Source organism: Octopus bimaculoides, chromosome 4 (assembly GCF_001194135.2).
Source record: "Octopus bimaculoides isolate UCB-OBI-ISO-001 chromosome 4, ASM119413v2, whole genome shotgun sequence".
Classification (NCBI taxonomy): domain Eukaryota; kingdom Metazoa; phylum Mollusca; class Cephalopoda; order Octopoda; family Octopodidae; genus Octopus; species Octopus bimaculoides.
In genome coordinates this window covers 99,732,254-99,743,159 of record NC_068984.1, presented here as the reverse complement: position 1 = coordinate 99,743,159, position 10,906 = coordinate 99,732,254, and the positions used below count along the sequence as shown (strand labels likewise).

At 33.8% G+C, this 10,906-nt stretch overlaps 1 protein-coding gene across 2 annotated transcripts in view; it reads right to left on the bottom strand.

Moving 5' to 3' along the window:
• The window catches only part of LOC106867321 (rap guanine nucleotide exchange factor 4), a 481,528-nt gene that overhangs the window by 97,765 nt on the left and 372,857 nt on the right, over positions 1-10,906 (bottom strand). The gene's annotated exons all lie outside the window — the stretch shown is intronic.

The following is a 10,906-nucleotide window of genomic DNA, read 5'->3' as shown; positions in this document are numbered from 1 at the left end:
TAACTCGAATGTGGAATCTAAAAACAGAAACAATTCCTATCATAGTATGTGCCTTAGGTATAATAAAAAAATATTCAGACAAATACATAACAAAAACACCAGGACTTACAAATATATATAACATACAGAAAATTGCACTACTGGGTACTGCACACATTCTACGCAAAACACTTTCAATACAGTAAACATAAGAGCACCACAGCAAACCACAGCACATACCCAAGGCGCACAGAGCTGCGCTCGGTAGTGAAGTGAAAGCACGTTATAAAAATAAAACTACTGAATAATAATAATAATAATAATAATAATAATAATAATAATAATAATAACAATAATAATAATAATAATAATAATAATAGTAGTACATGGAACAAATAGGGGCTGCAATAAGGGTGGAGCACTTGCTGAAAAAAGCACTGCTTGGAACTGCTCAAATACACCGGATGGTGCTTGAAAAATAGGGGGTGTTACCTTAGTTCCCTAATAGTGAACAGCTGGCACTGTAGAACATCTCCAGCGTTAGAAGCTGTGCAAAGACAATAAATGATAACAATCATAATAATGATGGTTTCTAAATAATACACAAGACCAACAACTTTGAAATGGATAGTTAGTCATTACATTGTTCTTTGTAAGCCTAACACTTATTTTATCAGGTTTTTTTGCCGAACCGCTAAGTTATGGGGGTGTAAACACACCAACATCAGTTGTCAATCAATAGTGGAGGTGACAAACACAGTCACAAAGACACACACAAGCAAATATATATACAGGCGCACACACACACATACATATATATATATATACACACACACACACATACATATATATATATATATATATTTATATAAAGGGCATTATTATAGAAAAATAATAACGCCACACAGTGAACTTACACACACACAATGGGCTTCTTTCAGTTTTTGTCAACCAAATCCACTCACAAAACTGTTATCAGCCTGTGGCTATAATAGAAGACACTTATCCAAGGTGCCACGCAGTAGGACTGAACCTAGAACAATATGGTTGGGAAGCAAGCTTCTTACTACATATCTATAATGATGGTTTTTAAATAATGCACATGACCCACAACTTTATGGGGAACAGTTAGTCATTACCATTAACCCCAGTGCTTCAGTGATACTTTAATACTTTAATTTATTAACTTAAATATAGTTAAAGGAAACTTGTAGAGAGAAATCAACAGGCACCAATTCTCTTCTAAGCATATGATACAAATAATTCTAAATGACAAGTCTTCTGTGGACATGACAGTAGTAACAGTAGTAAATCAAAATATATATTAAATAATCTGTATACACAGAAACTTGTTAAAAAGATAGATAAAGTCAGCCTCTTTAGGAGGATTAAAGTAATGACAAAATCTCATAGACTGATACAAATAATTCTTTACTTCTGGAACAAATTTCAAAGTTGTTAGATGCAGGTTTTAGATTTCTACTGTAGGAGAAAAATAAATAAATAAGTGCAATAACTAACCTATTATAGATATATTGGTAGAATAGATTGAATAAACACCAGTGACCAGGACAAACTACCAGTTGTATTTAGATTAAATCCTTTCATTTCTTCTGTGGTCAATAAAAGTTGTTGTAGAGTACTGAGGTCAATATGATATTCTTCTTAAGCATCATAGATATCAATGGAATTGTAATATGAAATATCTCTGGTATTACAATAAAACCCAGTTAGTTAAATAGATAAGAGGTAAAGCAGGACATTCTGCATTGTGGATTGCTATAATTCAAAATGGAGTGTTGTCACAGTAATAGTAATTAGGGACTATTAATTAGCTATTAATAACCTCTGATAATTAAGGGAATATTAATTATATTTATTTATGTGAAGAAAGCAGAGATAATGTGTGGATGATACATAAAGTATAATTATAGACTTATTGATGGTTGAATATTAGTTGTTATTAAGGGGAAATTTTAAAAATATATCTTATACAAATGAGAAGTTTATGGGAGTACACAAGCTGGGTAGGAAGTGCAGCCAATTATCACTCATAAGTGAGTATGATTTGGTAAATTGTACCAAACTTCCACTATTTAGTTTGGATGCCAGTGTAGTAATGAGTAGACCCAGACATCCTCTTGGCTTCATCATGCTCAACCCTGCAGAACATCTGGCATGGGATGGCTAAAAGAAGAGGGAGAATTGTACAAGCATCTAGTTGGTAGTCATTTACAGTTGAATGAACTAGTTGAGCAACATAAGGTGAAGTGCCTTGCTCAAGGTCACTACTTGCCATACAGCCCAGGAATTGAACTCGTGACTCTATGATCATAAGACAAATGCTCTGACCTTCATACACAAAGAGGCTATATGTATACGTAATAAAATACGATAGAAATATGAATTGAGATTTATTATTCATAATGTGTTTGCTTGAAAACTCTTTAAGGTATAACATAAAACCTCATGTTTCTAAAAACCACTGTAAGTATGAGTATGCCCCTCTCTAAAAAGAGAGAGAAAAATGAAGAAATACATACATACACACAATTTTAATATTTTTTATTAGTCAAAAGAAAAAAATGGGAGGTGGGGCAACATAAGACACTGAAGCATTACTGAGAACAATGATAAAACTGAGATGCTGGAATAGTCACGTGTGCCTCTCTTGATACTTTGATGAGACAAGACACCAGTTATTTTATTGGCTGCCCAAAAAGATAAAAGGCAAAGTCTTCACTTGCAAATTTGGAATCATACTGCAGAAAGATAAAAATGCAACAATTTTTCTAGTTTGGTCAAAGAATGAGATGATATGTCAGAAATATCAGCTAAATCTCCATCAAATCACAGACTGTTCTCTTCACAAAGGAAGGGCGTATTAGACAATGTAGTTCTATATGTGTGTATGTAGGACTATACTATCCAATGCATCTTCCTTTGTAAATACAACAGCATGTGATATTTCCAACAGTCTCTCTCTCTCTCTCTCTCTCTCTCTCTCTCTCTCTCTTTCTTTCATTTCAAGACTGTTGAATTGGGAAAAATAATGGTAAGGTGCCAAACTAGGAGAATTACAGCATTTTATCTTATCCTTTTGCAGTCTGATTCTAGATTTGCCAGAGAAGATTTTTGCCTTATATATATCTTACATGTATATATGTGTGAGTGTGTCCACAGAATATATTTGTAATTGAAAAAAATTGGATGGTCACGGGTGGAATATCTTTGGCCATAGAATTAATCTGAGAAGGTTAAACAACTGAACTAACTCCAACATATGAATTTTTTTTTATTCTTTCTTTCCTTCCTTCCTTCCTTCATTTATTTACTGCCACAATTAAAAACAAAGCAGGATCTGGTCACTGGGCATGCTAGCAATGGTGTCCAAATCTGTGTCAAATCACACTATACTTTTTTTTAAAAAAGGAATCACTGTATCTTGTATTCCTAGATATACTGTGACAGGATATAAAATGTGATCACTACTGAAAATCTGTAAGTCATACAGGGATGACATGCAGCCAAACAACTTGCTATTCTTCTAGGTGTATGGATTAAAATAGCATTGCCAAGTTCCATGCATCATAGAAACAAAATGATAAGCTTTTAGTGTTTAGAAGTCAAACTATAAGTCCTGTCAATGAGATATTTTCTGAAATAGAGGTTTAAAAAACAGAGAAAAGGAATTGTTCAATCTACATGCATTGAAAAAACAAAATTGCTTTTGTTTGCTGAAGTTACTCCATACCGGTGGTTCTCAAACTGAGAAATACTAAGACCCACCCACTTTTGGTATGAAACTAACAATTTTAGGGAAGGTGGTAAGTCAATTACATCAACTCCAGTGTTCAACTGGTACTTATTTTATTGACACCAAAAGGGGGAAAGACAAAATCGACCTTGATGGAAGTTGAACTCAGAAAGACAAATTATAGTTAACATCCATATAATTCTTTCAGCATATCTACACAATTCTGCCCCCACCCTGATTTTGTTTCCTCATAACTTCCAGAAAATAGATATTTTAAAATGAAATATGCTTCAACTGGCACAGATTCTGATTATATCAGAATTGGTTGTGAAACATTTTATCCAAGGGTAGGGAGAGAAGTTTTGGAAAATTCACATGAGTCAGCTTTGTTTCCTTATAACTTTCAGAAAAACAAGTTTTTTTTATGAAATTTTCTACAAATACCTTTCAGATGGCGTAGATCAGGATTATACATGATTATATCAGAATTTAAAGTAAAAAATAAAATTGCTAGGTACACACATGTACAAACTAACACATCACAACTTTTTTCAGAAATTTCAAGTTACATTTTGCAGATATGTGAAGTGTGTCAGTATGTATGTGTGTGAGCTCACCATTTATTTATTTATTATTTTTTTCCATATCAAATTCCAATATAATTGTAATCGGCACACTCTAAAAGATATTTGTAGAATATTTCATTAAAAGATACTCATTTTTCTGCAAGTTATAGGGAAATAAAAATGACTCATGTGAATTTTCCTCTCTCTACCTGCAGAAAAATGTTTCCACAATAAATTCCAATATAATCAGAATCTACACCATCTGAAAGTATTTTCAGAAAATTTCCTTAAAAATATCAATTTTTCTGGAAGTTATAAGGAAAAAAAGTTGGAGTGGGGGCACACTTATATCAATATGCCCTACTTTCTTCACCATGTTGTTGGACAAGTTTAAAAAAAGTCGAGAAACCACCAACATTTTATCAAGCAAAGCATCATCTAAATTTTATTAAACATGATAATTTGTGTAGCCCCTTTTCAATATTTGGGCATGCTCCAGGAAAGTTGGCCACTTTCATACAAAACACTGCTCTATACCAATGTTTCTCAAATGGTACACCACAAGGATATATTTATTTAGATGTGCTGTGGAATTTTAAAACATAATTTATAGCATTAGAAATTATACTTAAGAACACTCAAGTGAAAATACTCCAGTTATATTTATATTTGGTCTCCACTGTGACACGAAACCGAAATATCTGAGAACCACTGCACATATTATTACCGAGAGGAATGTGTGAGAGAAACAGCTTCTTTTTTTTTTTTATTAAAACTTAATTAGTTCTATAAAGAACTAAATATGTTCATAGAATTACATTTATAGAAAAAAAATTGGGAAAATCTTAAAGAGAAATTATATAACTTAAGCAGTCATGGATTTGACAAAAAATATAATTAAGGTAAAAAACTGGGAAATATAAATATTAAAAACACAAGTGTACAAGGTAGAAATTAATACGAGAAAGTTGACATATACATTGCTTTTTATAGCAGTGTTAATTATGCTAAATGAATTCATACACACAAATGACTCAAACAAATCTCCAAGAAGTCCCAAATTGGCAAGAAATGTAAGCTGTGTAATGAGATATATATACACACATATATATATATATAACATATGTAAACAGAACAATTAATGAAAGAAAAAATAGGTTGCTGTAACAGACCTGCTTCACACAAGTTGGTAAAAAAGTAAATAACATGTGTTTCAAAGCAAAACACATTTCTACAGAGTACACAGCCATTGAGAAGGAAAGAGAGGAATAAATAAAATTTGGTTTACTCAGCACGCCATGAAAGATAGTAAAGCTACAGTACTATAGGAAAGAAGCTATATTCTAAATTTAGTGTTCATATATAAGTTAAGAAAATAAACACTGGTTTCTTTGAAAGAAACAAAGCTTAAGATAGCATATCACTGATTTAAAACAAAACAGCAAAGTGAAACAGTAGATTCCAAAGAAGAGTGATTGTCTGAGTGAGCATACAAATAGGAAGTAGGGAAAAGGTCATGAACCTAAGTTATTTCATCATCTGTGCACCTCCTAACAACATAAAAGAAAAGAATAAAATACAGAGTTTAATTACATTCATTGTGTAATACAATATACATCAAAAAAAGGTTGAATTCTTTTTGTTCTTGAAACTCGTAATAAGATAAAAGTTTGGTTCACCTGATATCTACAATTACACCAAAACCATTGTGTAACTCTATTATATCATCCTCTGATAACAAAGTGTCAGGTGGTTTAAATCATAACCTTGTCATTACTTTAACTTCTGAATTGGCCGAATCGTTAGAACATTGAACGAAATACTTTGCAGTATTTTTTTTGCAGTTCTTTATGTTCTTTGTTCAAACACTGCTGAGGTTAGCTCTACCTTTCATTTCTTACAAACTCGATAATATTAAGTACTAGTCGGGTGCTGGAGTCGATACTACTGACAAAACCAAAACTGCTGACCTTGTGCCTAAATTAGAAACTTATTTAAGCCCCAGGTCAGCTCTTATTGGGCAGACACATAACAAAAGGTATTCCATCAAGGAATTATCTTTTTTGTTTTCTTTTTTTTTTACTTGTTTCGGTCATGCTGGGGAACTGCCTTAAAGGATTTTTAGTCAAACAAATCGACCCCAGTACTTTTTTTATAGCCTGGTACTTATTGTATTGATCTTTTTTTGCCGAACCACTAGGTTATGGGGACATAAGCACACCAGTTGTCATGCAGTGGTGGAAGACAAACACATACACAAAGGCACACACACATAGATATGATGGACTTCTTTCAGTTTCCATTCACCAAATCCACTCACAAGGCTTTGGTTGGCCAAGGCTAGAGCAGCCCAAGGTACCACAAAATGTGACTGAGCCTGGAACCATGTGGTTGGGAAGCAAACTTCTTACCACACAGCCATGCCTGTGCTCACATATTTACTTTCATCTACATTGTCTAATATCCCCTTCTTTTATACCAAGACGATAGATTTGAGTGAGGTTTGTCTGCTAATTCTTGTAGGTCAAGAGACCATTCAGAGGGTCCCTGATATGTAAAAGCCTGCACCCTCTCTTTCTCAGTCAAGGCTGACCTGTGTGGTACAACACAATTGTAATCATCAGCTATGCTTTTCCGAGTAATTATTGCTTAACCCTAGGTCAACCATAATCAATCAGTCTGGTGATGAAAGACATTCTAGCTTTGATCATACTGTCTTTCTCCTATTTGCAGAGACCTCCCCCATCCCCATTTTCTCTCGGACAATTGGGTCTGGTTTGAGAGAAATTTGACAGCTATTTCTAGCAGGCTGAGCAACTATGCAGAAGCTGTCTGGCTATGTGAAACTTCTCTCTCTCTCTCTCTCTATTGCCCTTTCTCTTTCAAGTCCAGGGACTGTATGTCAACATGATAATTTTAATATAGTGTAGTAATAGTTTAATATTTCAACACAGCTAGCCTCACTTTCCCCAACTATTTACTCTAACATAATAATTATAAATTGTAAACAATCTGTTTATTGAAGAGCCAACAGATTAAAACTAGTTGCAGATAAGAAAAACATGAAGGAGAAGTTTAAATGTATACAAATCTCAAAATATTCTATAATGAAGTGCTTGATTAAAACTGCTGACACCACCCATTCACAATAACACCATATCCCAATCTACAAAAATTTATAAACAAACATAATGAATTAGTAAAAACTCTTAGGTTTTAACCCTTTGAGTTGTAAATAGAACCAATGAAAGACTTTGAATGAACTATCAGACAGAATGTCTAGGAACGTAGTCCAGAAGTACAACCAACAATCTAGTCTTTGGTGGTAGTCAGTCCATATATAGAAATGCTCAAAGAAACAGAATTACTCAGCCTAAGAATAGAATAACCAAGATACTTAATCTATATACAAGCAAATTACCTGTGAACTAAACTGTAAATTTTATGTGCAATTATGCATGAAACAGTGTTCATCTTATAAGAATCAAATGGAATGTTAAGCCATGTTTTATGGGGTGGAGGAAGAGCATAGACTCAGCGTGAAGGGCAGCAATGGTAGGGAAACATTAAGAGGATAAGAGATTAGGTTGTTGATGGATGCTAAAAGTAAAAATTGCAAACGCACACACACACACATACATTCTTGCATGCATGTGAGTATTTGTGTGTGCATATGTGTGAATACATGACACACTTTCACACATGCATGCAACTACACTCATATAATATTGACAAATAATAGTGGCTGAGATTTCACCTTTGAATCTGGCTTTAAATCACCTTTAAAACATGATTAGTGTATTACATAAATGTATTAAACCAGCATACATACACTCACACATATATATATTGCTGATGTCATTGGAATTTAGAAAAATCAAGAACATGAAATAATTCTTTTTAGGAATTATGAATTTCAAAACAAATAAAGCTATAAATAATAGCAAATAAATATTGGGTTAAAAGCTTTTCAGATAAGTAAAGTCAAATGCTGCCCATGGGACTTGATCCAACATCTGTAAGCATGACAGCTGTTCTACCATTGGACCAAAGTAATACCTGAATTTTTTCTATAAGTGCAGGTGTGACTGTCAGGTAAGAAGCTTGCCTCCCAACCACATGGTTCTGGATTCACTCCAGCTGTGTGGCATCTTCAGCAAGTGTCTTCTACTATTGTCTCAGGCTGACCAAATCCTTGGTGGTTTTGATAGATGAAAACTGAAAGAAGCCTGTTGTATATATATCATCATCATCATCATTTAACACCCGCTTTCCATGCTGGCATGGGCTGGATGGTTTGACTGAGAACTGGCAAGCCAGGAGGCTGCACCATGCTCCAATCTGATCTGGCAAGGTTTCTACAGCTGGATGCCCTTCCTAATGCCAACCACTCTGAGAGTGTAGTTGGTGCATTTTATGTGCCACTGGCACAAGGGCCAGTCAGGCAGTACTGACACATATATATACATATATCTGTATGTGTGTCTTTGTGTCTGTGTTTGGCCCCACCCACCACTGCTTAACAATTGGTGCTGGTGTGTTCATGTTCCTGTAACTTAGCAGTTCAGCAAAGGACACTGATAGAATGAGTACCAGGCTTAAAAACACAAAAATACATAAGTACTGGGGTTGATTCATTTAGCTAAAAATTCAAGGTGATGCCCCAGCATGGCTGCAGTCTAATGGCTGAAACAAGTAAAAGAATAAAAGATTCCATTTTAGAGACTTAATCCATGCCTTACACCCCTTGTTTTCTCTCACAATAACTTCAAAATAACTTGTTGGTCTTTTAGGGTAATCAGGATCTAGATATCCTTGCAAACTCCACCATGAATGCATATTGTTGTAGGTCATCACTGTGTTTCCAATATACCTGCATTGTGCTGTAAAGATGACTACAAGCCAAGGCTTGACAAACACTATCCTTGTAGGCTATAATACTCTTGTTTCTGCTGTTCTTGTACTGTGGAACCATACAGAAACAACATGTGGCACAACTCATGTAGTACATGAACTCTGCCTCACTTTTCATCTAAACCTTAGTTTTAAATAACTGATATATATTTCTGTATGCCCTTCCCCCATCAAGAAAGTATACATCCTGTCACACATCAGCCAACACATTCAAAGGAATATGGAAGTCACATTGTCTTTTGAAAACCAGTGATATATCACTTCCTTCGATAGATTTCTCAGGCAAGAAAGCATTCACTTTGGTGATATACCTCTCATATGATTTTTCCATTCATTTAGAGTCAATCCATGTTCAGTGTCTCTGTAAAAGATTCATTACTGTTGTCGTTCTTGGTATTTTATTATATTTATTATTGCCACTTAAATTTACATTTTTAATACATTTTTCCTGTTGTGCCTTTCAAATTGTAATTGTTTATATTGATTTCAAATTTTGGCACAAGGCCAGCAATTTGGGGATGGCAAAGTTTTTGTTACATTGACCCCCAGTGCTCAACTAGTACTGATTTTATTGACCCCTGAAAGGACAAAAGGCAAAGTCAACCTTGACAGAATTTAAATTCAAAATGTAAAGATGTACGAAATGCTGGTAAGCAGTTTTCCCAGTGTGCTAATGATTCTGCCAGCTCGTGGCCTTAATATAATTGTTTATATTAATAGCTGTATTTATAACTTAAATATTCTTTATTCAGTTTTTCTTCTGGAACAAATTGTCTTTGTGTTTTGAAAAGTGGGCTACTAGCATATTCACTGTTCCTACCATTGCATTGCAACTTGCATCTCTTCCTGCTATCATTGAATTGGGCATAGGGAATGACTGATAAAATAAAGTAAAATGAAGAATGCACAAATATATACTCACATAGATGCAAGCATGGCTGTGTGGTTAAGAACTTTGCTTCCCAACCACATGGTTTTGGGCTCCATCCCACTGTGAGGCACTTTGCACAAGTATCTCCTACTATAGCCCCAGGCCCACTAAAGCCTTGTGCATGAATTTGGTAAATAGCACCTGAAAGAAGCCCATCATATGTGTGTGTATGTATGTATGTATGTATGTATGTATATATATAGAGAGAAATAGATACATACATACATACACACACTCACATACAATGCATGGTTTTGAATTATCTGGTGTTCTAGTTATCTCTCATTCTATTATTATTTGTATATATATGTATATATATATATATACACACATACAATTATATATATACATATATATATACATATAAATATATACAAACATACATATATATAAACATACAAACATACATATATATATACATACATACAAACATATATATATATATATAGGAAAATAATAATCATAATAATAAGGCAGAATGCTAAACTGAAAGCATATTTTAATATAGATGTGCATAAGGAGGATTGAAAAGGATTTCTAACCAGCTTTCATTGCATGGCAAATTTTCAAGAAGAGGGAAAATGAAAATAATGTTTTTTTACAAAAATATAAAAAATATATAAAAAAATAAATATACCAATACATTATATTGTCTTTGAGCTTTTAAAGTTCAATGGTAATCCATGTAGATAATTGTTAGATAGATTAGGATGCATGGAATTAAGAATGGTGTCGTGCTTAAAAAAGGCTGAGAGTTTA